The following is a 10,461-nucleotide window of genomic DNA, read 5'->3' on the forward strand; positions in this document are numbered from 1 at the left end:
CCAATTTTTCTAAATTGTATTCCGGCAAAAAGAAAAGTTTCTTAACTGGAGATAAGTTATCATCTTTTATGTATTGTCATAGTTTGATTCAATGGGTTAGTCTAAAAGGAACCAGAGAGGGTGAGAAAACATGCAGTCTGTAACCCCCACCATTGTTTTCCCAGGGGTTCCTCCTCCTGAACCCCACACTGAGAAGAGAACCCTCTTTCTGAGGCTATCCAGGTTCAAACACACGCACACACACACACACACACACACACACACACACACACACACACACACACACACACACACACACACACACACACAAACAGAGAGAGAGACACACACAGAGCCATGCTGATGCATATCCCAAGTCCACAAACAGACATTTGGTCCTCTTGAGGATTGTGTAGAAGTGCACGTGCACCTTCTCTCAAGCCAGAGGAGATGATGTAAGTTAAAGTATACAAACACTGCAGACCCCAGATCTCCTCTCTGGTCCAACCTATAAAATGTGATATGTCTTTTCACACACTCAACTGAAGCTGTGTTAAAGGTAGACAATCAAAAGCCATATTTCCATCAGGGCTTAAATAAAGATTTTACTGTGGCTGTTCTGGAACAGTTTGAATTATGAACCTATTTCAACAGCAGAGGTAGCAGACCACTATGAGCTACTCAAGTCTCACTATCATATTAAGTGTTACCCATTGAAAACAGAACACAAACTAAATTAATTGTTGGGTGGGTTTAGTAAACAGTAAATTATATTTGCTAATCCAAACGTTGAAATGACAGAAAAATGGCTGCAAGGAGAACATTGGAAACTGAACTTGTGTTGTGTCAGAAGTTTGACATGAGGTCCTGTATGTAATGCATTTAGCTTCAAACATATCCTGGAAAAGCTGGTGAGCTCATGGAAAACCTTGATCTTTTATAAAGAGTCTTCAGATCCCAGCTAGTTTTCTGGCTTCCCTTTAGTGGATGAATCATAGGATGGCAATAAACTACTGAAATGTTTTTGGTTGCAGCAGTAGCTGAATGATTAGTAGTGGAGACATTTATGTGGAATGTAGCTGGTTTAAATTCCCGGAAACGCTGGAAATGTCTATGTGGTGGATGTTTCTTCCTCATCAAGAGTAACTGTTGAAGTGTCCATCAGAAAGGCACTGAACAACTGCTCAACCCAAACGGATCAATATTTTGTAAATTTGCATGGGTTAAATGAGGTTGTAAACTTATCCATCTCTGAATGAGACATGGAGTATTGAACCATGAATGAATAAAACATTTCAGCCATGTGAGTGAAATGATTAAATTTAAAAACTGCATTAAGTGATTTTTTTTTTTTCCCTTCAGCAATGGAACAAGCTTTAAACAACACGTTGGAATGGATATGGCAAACATGTTAGCAAACTGTTGCCTATGTAAACAACTAACAGACATGTGGCAACATTAGCATTAGCATACGTGGGTCCAATATTTACTTTCCTTTTAGCTCCATTTTGATCTCTACCAGATCCTGAAGAAAATATCTGGTTCCTTAGCTGCTGAATCGTCCACTGTGTTCTTTTTCTGTCTTCTGTTTGGTGCTGGGCAGGTAGTGTACACTGGATTTTTACAGCTTCATTAAATGATATTAGCTGCCTGTTGCAACTGCAAATGAGGTTGATGAAAGTGTGAACCAAAACAACATTTATGGGCCATAAAATCAAAACAATGAGCTAGAAGATGCTAAAATGTTCCGTAAAGGTAAGGGGGAGTGCAGGGATTATTCTCTGTTGACTTGTACATACGAGTGACACAGTGTCACAGTTACACAGTCAGTCATTTCACATTCATGTTAATATAAACATATTTATATGTGCAGCTTTGACTTGGACTAGAAAACACTGTTGGCCCCAGGTAATGAGAGTCAAAAGTAGATCCATGTGCAAAGCTTTCATATTTAAAGACCCTATTTGTATTTACTATATCTAACTATGCAGTTGTCTTTATTGTTGCTTTTGGATTGTAAATCCAGACCATAATGTCCAAGAAAAAACATTGTAATAAAGTTCTAACTGCTTTATAAATATACACTTAAAATTTAAAGAGCCTATGGTTTTGCATAAATATCTGACATGATAAATCATCGTTACATAAACTCTTTAGAGAGGTCCTTGTAAAAATCGTAAATATAGTGTCAAAAAGAGAAGAATTGTCTGTCTATCTCCTCTTGTGAAGGTCCTTTACTTATTAAGTCAAAAAGGCAAATCCAAAGAATTTGTTAGCTCTTCTTCAGATTTATATGTGGGGAAGTCTCATGTTTTTGAACTTAGACAAAGTGTTTACTGGGCTCTTACCATTTTTCACCAAAGCTTTGAAGTGTGTTTCTGTAGTTTTGAAGACAAACTGAAGGGAGTGTTTACTCCTCGGCACAGTTTTGGGGCCCTAACCCACTGACCCACAGAAGAGGAGAGGGCTGATGAGGACAGGCATAATGAGATATGAAAAGGTGTTTGAAGGCAAAGTCAGCAGTGATTTAAACAATGAATAGACTATTACAACTAAGTAATGTTCTGTAACAACAAAGCAACGTCATACACTATCAATATTATTTTGTCTATGACAGTAAAATATTCGACAGATAGCTCACTATTCAAATGTCTTTCTCATAATGTATTATGTCTGTAAATTTACTTGCATTGATTTATAAGTAGCACCAACGAAGTTTTTGTTGCCGTTTTTCGGCTTGCTTATTTGTTTGTTAGTAGGATATCTCAAAAATGTGTCAACACATCACAATCAAATTTGTAATTTAAGGTTTTCATATAAGTCTGGATCTAGGTGCAAAGCCTGAGATTTTAAAAAGAAGTCCTTAAAAGAATAGTCCAACATTAGAGGAAATATGCTTTTTAAGTAAACAGATATAATATAATGTATTAATTTCTGAGCTTTAGAGGTGCTGGTACATGGATTTTGTCACCTTTGGAAAGAGTCAGGCTGACTGTTTCCCTCTGCTCCCAATCTTTATGCTAAGCTAAGATAAGATAACTAGCTACTGGATACAGCTTCATAATAAAATATGAAATGAAAGAAAGAAAGTGGTACCAACGTGCAAGTCAATGTGTGTTTTATGCACACAGAGTAACATATTACTTGTTATCTGTTTTAACTCAAGTTGTGAGGTCCAGAAGTTTTCAGTAGGACAGTAAAAAAAACTTCTTCAGTCCTCAAAATGAAACAAACTTCATTTGTTAATGTTGGGATTAGGGTTGAGTTAAGGTCTGTATATCTTTCTGTCTGTGGCTGTGTGTGAGTTTCCTCTACTTCAAAGTAGTCTGTGGCCCCTGAGGCCCTCACAGACACCACACAGGTGTTTCCTTTGAGCAGACAGATACTGTCAACATTTTAGTCAGGAGCCAAAACTTCTCAAACTATAAACCCTGGAAGGATACCCGCTTTTCAAAGCATAAAGGTTCTTCAGTTGCACTTCTGCTTTACCTTACGGCAATCAACATCTGCGGGAGTGAAGTGCTACATGTGGCTCCTGCTGCTGCTGCATGTGAAACACTTTTTAAAGTTAATTGCTTAAAGTTATTCACTTTCACAGCCTGTTGCTCTCAGAATAAAAGCATGCTCAGGTCACACAGACATACCTTCTAACTACTTAGCTACAACTGTTTTTATAAGCCCTGGGGTAGACACATTTTACCATGTGTGAAATTTCAAGTCCACAAACCAAATAGTTTTTCAGTCAGAGAATCTTCAATGAAGAGAATGCTAACAAAGTATTTTTGTTCTAAGTGAAGGACAGATCTTCAGACAGACAACATGGTACCCAGTCACAACATTGTACTGTCTAATGTTCACTCAGCAGCACAGACCCCCAGATATTTTTTTCTCTTCAGGAGAGACTTTGTGAAGCACACAGCTACAGAAGTGGGCCACTGACCTCTTCCACCTGGAGGGTGAGCAGTAACAGGGCATGTTGTCTGGCCGTCTGGATGGATGATTGCATGGCTGGCTGCTTGGCAGACTGTCAGCCCACCTCTGGCTCTCTCTCACTCCGCCTTACTCTGTCCTTCAGGCTTGTGCTCTCTGCCTCATGGTACATTTATTCAGAGAGATGATTCTGAGGAAAGGAGTTATTACCTACTTACAAGAATCTCTTTTGTTGTAGATTCGATTGAAAGTGATAATCAACTGGAGCGGCAACTCACCTTTTACGATCGTCTGTGAAAAAAAGGTAAAGAAGGTAATGGACACCTTTTGAAGCCTTCCATTTCTCTCAGGTTACTATATTATTGAAAATCAGAATTTTTCTTTCTTTTCTAGCTGGTCAATATGACAAATATTGCAGTCCTTGACACTGGGGTTCTTCTCCAATAGTCCAATGTTGGGGTTATGAGCCTGATTTTAATGTAAGTCCAGTGTGTTCCTCAAGGTTTTTAATCCAACTATGATATGTGTTCCCCTTCATATTTTCCCACAGTAACAAAACTGCAATTTTTGTGGCTTGTCCAGCAAGTATAGCTGATTTATTTTCAGTGTCAAAGGGTCAGCCTGATATCCTCATTAGCCTGCCAGGATGGAGAAATCAAAAGGATGAGTCATGAGAGGCTCATTAAAAATGTTTAGTCTCAAGTGTGGGAAGACATGACTGGGTGAAACAGTCTGCTTAAATCACAGTCAAATGATAAAAAGCCACACCTTCGAAGATGAATACCCAGAGGTTGACTAGTGCTGGACACTTTCATAATGTAGCCTAGAGAGCTGCTAACTTGTAAATGTTTTTACTCCTAGAAGCACTTTTTTAAAAATCAGCTTTCTCACACATACAATACAGAAAACATGAGTGAAGGAAATAAAAATGGCAAAGCTGAAAGGATGGCATCCAGCCCATGACATCACTTTTGTCTGGAAGCCTGTTGTGGCTGAAATAGTTGATAGTAGACTCACCATCACAGTCGCCCGAATCTCCCACAAAGACAGCAAACTTTTGAGAGTATACTTACAGTATAATCTTATTAAAGCCTTCCCAGGCCTCCTCCTGCTCACGACTCAGAGAGTGAGCTGGGAGGCTGAGTGGCTGGTGGTCAGAAGCTGACTCATAGAGGCCCAGCCCGGCTGAGCCCTGGAGGGGGCACTTCCATGTGGGCAAACTGCTGGGTCAAAGGAAAGGAATCAGTGTAACAATTCAGCAGTTCATACTGTAGAGCCGAGTTTTATTCTACATAAAGAGAAGCTCGGGCCCAAACATAAACGTTAGGCAAAACAATGTGCTAAAGCTACAAGCATCGTTGAAAGGGTTTTCCTTTAATTCATTCTGAGGCACCATTTTTATCTTTAGAAAGCTATTTTTTCTGGAAATTAGGGCATTATCAAATTATTATCAAACATTCCTTCTTTCCCATGTCCTGATGAAGGCCAGCTGGCATGGTTTGTTCATGCTGACATGGCCAAATAAACCTTTTACCTACGGTGTTTTTTGCCCACCTTGAATACTTGCAGACAATAAAAGCAGCACAGACTTCAATATGAAGTCCATGATAAGTCATATATACAAGGATGACAGGGTATATTTTACACCTGTTTGTATATGGAAAAGCCATTTAACAGACCTTTTTTTGTTTGCACTAAATGGGCCATAGTATGATGCAATATTCCCTTGGTAGCGCAGTCAGTTTTTGGCAACTTCAACACTGAGACCAGAATAACATGCCACATGGGAATATGATGTGTCCCAGAAAAAGTTGTATCTCCAAGTAGTAAACTGTTTTCAGTTTTTCCCTTTTGACAGTTGTGTTCTTTAAAGTGAATAATGAATGATTGTTAAGGGTCATGAAACATTTTTATGCATAGTAAATCCCAAGCAGCTGTTTGCAGACCATTGAAAAACTAATATTTTGTCTAAGTAAAGAATCCCTTTACTGCAAATACAAGTACATACAGTACAAACCGATTGTATAAGCGTTGAAAAACTTTGAATTCTAGCGTTTAAATGAATGCCCAGAAAAATAGAAACACCAGTATGATGTAATGTAGTTCAAGATTAGTGAGTGGCTGCAGTGAAAAGACCAATGGAAATGACTTGTTGGAAATGTGCAGAAATACTTTACTTGGTTTCTAAGATGAGAGCACATACATTCTGTACTGCTATAAGTACATGTTAACAAGTTTCCTCCAGTCTGCAGGATGTCAGAATGGAAGTAATGTGCATGTGGCAAAACCAAGGCCTTTATGATTGTATGGGCCTGGTCTCATTGTATCTATAAGTCATCTTCCTAAACTGCTTCGTGTTAATTGAATTCATCTCCTGTGTGACATGCCAGACAATCACCAACAGTGTCTCTGTAACTGCTCTGTGTTTATTATGGCTGAAGAAGACCTCTTCATTATATGGCCTGGAGGCATAGTGGTGCTTGCACAACTGCTGTGATGGTAATTAATTTTTCTAATTGTAATTTATGATTATGTTAGTAATGAATGAGACTACTCTTACCTCTTTATGTTGAACTTTTTTACTGAGACCATATCACACATAATCAATTTTTTCATAAAGACCTTAAATTCATTTCCTTCAGGCAACAGTAAATATTGGGCTACAATACAATGTTATATCTATTTTTAAGATATTTACAACCATAGCTCAGGAAAAACATATAAAACAGATGATACATCTGCACACAATGTACACATTCACAAAGCTACCATCTGGGTTCTTACAGTCATCTTCCCCAGGACAACATAAACAGCTCTGTGCTTTGATCATCATATTCAATGTTTACTTGCAATGTATTGTATGGTGTTCGCTCTGCGCCCTTTATCACAGCCGAAGTGAGTGAAACCATGGGGTGATCTCATGCTAAGAGGTGGCCCATATTCCTGCTTTGGTTTACATCCAAACTTCCTGTCTTCTCGGCAGTGAATGCAACTCGGAGACCACGGAGAGGAGAAAATTTCAATTTGCAGCTTTCAAGACTTAGCATTCAGATTATTTGAACCTGTAAGCCTGCCAGACAACGTATGTATGTTATTTGACACATGGCTTAGACAGAGAGGAAGAGACAGAAAGGAAAAGGTTACATGAAAAGATGACTTATGAGTTATGAAACATGGATTATGCACAGATGAAGAACAAGACAGAGAGAGGAGGAGGGATAGACCATACGTACAGATAACATGAGGGTTTGATTCCACTCTCCAATGAATTATAACTTTGTTTGGTTTCTCTACAGAGTGAAATGATTTCCACACTGCTTCCCGCTACTTCTTTTTGCAGGGATTGAACCCTGTGGACATCTGTGCATGAGAGAGACAGAGTACCGGCCCTGGAGAGTCTCATCCTGCTGTTAAAGCTATTGTGCCCTTCAGAGTTTCCATATGTTCTTCACTATTGACAAGATCTGACCGACATCAGTCAATATGATTCGTATTTTCTGTTCTCTGGGCTAAGGTTAAGACGATATCTGCCTGTGTTTGCATTAATGCATGCAAGCACACATAAATGCTTCTCCTGCAACAAGAACAAGCGTAACTTTTACTATATTGATGAACCAGGCTTGTGACAATACAGTCAGTACATGTTGCATAATACATGTTTTTGTTGTAAACAGACACAAAGTATACACTGTTTTACACTTCTACTTACACTATAAGTAGAAGAGTGTTATATAGAATATCCCCAGTACAGAGGATATCAGCTCTTCCTTTAAGGAGGGGTTCATTGAGAGCAACAGTTAAGGTTTAGAGTGAGGATAAAGGCCAGTTTAAGGTCATGACTAACCCATAAAAATCACAGTGCTGACTTAGGTTTCAGAATCATCCCCCTTAACCTGTTGTCTGGAACTTTGCCATCATGGTCAAAATCATGTAAAGACAGATGCATCAGTTTCCATTTGAGATATGCAAAAATTTTGTAGAGTAGTTTTCCACGTGGTGCTGGATTCACAACGAGTCTTTCCTCATATTGTTAAGATCTGTTCCCTCTAAACTGTACCATGGTGCCACAAGCAGCTGCAGAATGGGAAAGGTCTAGCTTATTACGAGGAACAGGATAAAAACAATTTCATTCACAGTTTTGGTTATTTACAATCTACATCAGTAGAGATACATTACAGATACATACAGCAGTATCCTTTATGTGGCAAAGCCAAACGTGTGGAGGTTGAGTTGTTGAAGTGTTTTAGCTCCCTAACCCTAACCGTACCATAGTTTGCATGCAAAGATATTGTAGAAAGTGAGAAATCTTAGAAACATTGGCATTGAATGTAAAAAAAAAAAAAAAAATCAACACTTTAATTGAATGTAATTTGGGGTTTTGCAGAATTATCTAATATCAACATTTTCATCTGCTGATAACTAACCATAATTTAAGAAGGCTAAGTGATAAAGCACAGAAAAAATGCTTTAATATGTATTTTTCACTGGGTAATGGGTAAAACTGGATAAGGGATGGCATGAACATCTGATAAAACCAAATCAGAAGATGAGTGATACAACAATTAGTTGTAAAGCAAAGCAAGGAACAGGAAGAGGAGAGACGTTTTCCTTCAACGCAACACAAATAAAGAAGTGATGTTTTTGACCAGTCATGCAGTGATGACTGATGTGCAAAGCTTTCACTGAGTTTGTCCAGACACTGTGCGCACTGTAGTGCAAAGCCAGGTCAGGGCTTTGTTTTCCCCAGTTTTGTCATTTAATTTCTAAATACCTGCCAAGCTTTGTTCCCACAGCGATTATACTGCAAGGCCTCCTGTGTTTAAATTTGAGGTTCGTCTGTGTGCGTTTGTGTGTGTGTGTGTGTGTGTGTGTGTATGTGTGTTTGAATAATTTCAATGGATACAGAGGTAGAGAGTTAAAGTGTCTTTGAAGTCCCTGTCCAACCTGGTAGATCCCACAATGTGGTTCCCATCAGTACGAAACATGCCTCAGCAGGGGGCAGAGAGTGAGAGCAGTGGAAACAGTGGCAGCAACAATACTTACAGCAGAGCACTGTCAGTCAAAGGTTTTGCCTCTCTGCAGTCACAGGAAACACAGACCAACATTATATTAATATCCCAGGTAAAGCAAGAGAAAGGAGGCTTGGACAGAGCAAAGAGTGTGGGGTGAGATTACATAAAGAAAGGAACTTCCTCTGGGGTACGTACCCAGAGGCTGGAAATGATTATGTGATTTAGAATTTTACAATATTCACTGTTTTTTTACTCTGGGAGAAACCAGGTCAGCACAGAGCAAACTATTAGCTTTAATCAGTCCTGATCTACTGGCATTGAGGGGTTTTAGTTTCATATGAGTAACTTTCTGCCCAAATGAACTGCCAGCACACAGTCCTGCTCAAAACTGTGTCATAGTATCACTTTGCATGTTGGTTGATTGAGTTAATGTACGTAAATATATTACAAAGAAGGAACTTGAACTTGAATTTCACCATGCAGACATTAATTTGTCATTTGTCATTGTCAATTTGTCATTTCATACTTGGCACAAGTGAAAATAATGATTCAACCTGGTTGCATTACTGTTACACTCTTCATCAGCAAATGCCAAAATTGAAATGTCAATAAAAGCTCAAAAAAAAGCAAATGACTTTTTTGCCACACATACTGATCCCAAAATCAAAAATTAATTTCCAAGTCTAGTCCATGTTGGACCTGAGAAACTCTTTCAACCAACAAAGAACCACTGCGTGTACTGTACATTGTTAATTTAACCTTGCTTTACTACTTGATACCTGCTACATGGGACTATACATACAAAAAGTTCTTAATGTTGAAATGGTATTCATATGTATTCAATTTATTTTACTGGCTTTGACTCCATAGGTGCTCATTGGAATATTTACAAACAAAATTCTATTATTTCCTTAAATGGATTTTTTGGAGTCCTTGTGGATGGTTGATTTCAATCAACTATCCATTTTTAATCAACATGAAAAAGTGAGAGAGTGCAAGTGGAGTCTGTGACGCTTCTCCTGGATGATTCACTCTTCTCCATCTCTTGCATGAAAACACACCCATGGCCCTGACCTAACTCATACTCTAAGTGACTTGTGTGCATGTGGATGTACATGTATGTGGTGTTTTGAAATCTGCGGACACCCTGTTCGTGGGGTTATCGCCAGTTGACCTGTCTGACTGAAGGATCGTGAGGTGGGCTTAAATTCATCAAGAGCAAAAGGGGAAAAGATGAAAATGGGCAAGCACTTAATTTGGTGTGTCTTGTGAAAACCACGCAATAGTGTGTGTGTGTTGTTGCCTTTGACTAGCATGAGTCCATTTGTATGTATTCATACAGATATGCATTTGTTTTGACCTGTTTTTGTCTTGACGTCTGTATGATGAAATTAAACTTTGACCATTGTAAGTGTTGGGGCTATGTGTTTTCCATTAATTTATGTCTGTCTTGGTCTCAGTAAGGACATTGAGAGTGACACCAGTGCAGAGCATTTGGTACAATACCACACACTAACCACTTAAGGAGGCGATTCGTAAT

The 10,461-nt window shown here is 38.7% G+C and overlaps 1 long non-coding RNA gene across 3 annotated transcripts; it reads left to right on the plus strand.

The window, feature by feature from the left end:
* Positions 1-3,876: 3,876 nt before the first annotated feature.
* LOC120783720 lies at positions 3,877-8,256 on the plus strand. 3 transcript variants are annotated; one of them, XR_005706372.1, is made up of 4 exons: positions 3,877-3,935; positions 4,148-4,222; positions 6,300-6,408; positions 7,206-8,256. It is a non-coding gene; the product is annotated as an uncharacterized LOC120783720 (long non-coding RNA). The 3 variants fall into 3 exon arrangements; XR_005706370.1 differs by lacking the exon at positions 3,877-3,935 and having other exon boundaries at positions 3,942-4,222; XR_005706371.1 differs by lacking the exon at positions 3,877-3,935 and having other exon boundaries at positions 3,942-4,222; positions 7,250-8,256.
* Positions 8,257-10,461: the final 2,205 nt, after the last annotated feature.

This window comes from Xiphias gladius, chromosome 22 (genome assembly GCF_016859285.1).
Source record: "Xiphias gladius isolate SHS-SW01 ecotype Sanya breed wild chromosome 22, ASM1685928v1, whole genome shotgun sequence".
NCBI classification, from domain to species: domain Eukaryota; kingdom Metazoa; phylum Chordata; class Actinopteri; order Istiophoriformes; family Xiphiidae; genus Xiphias; species Xiphias gladius.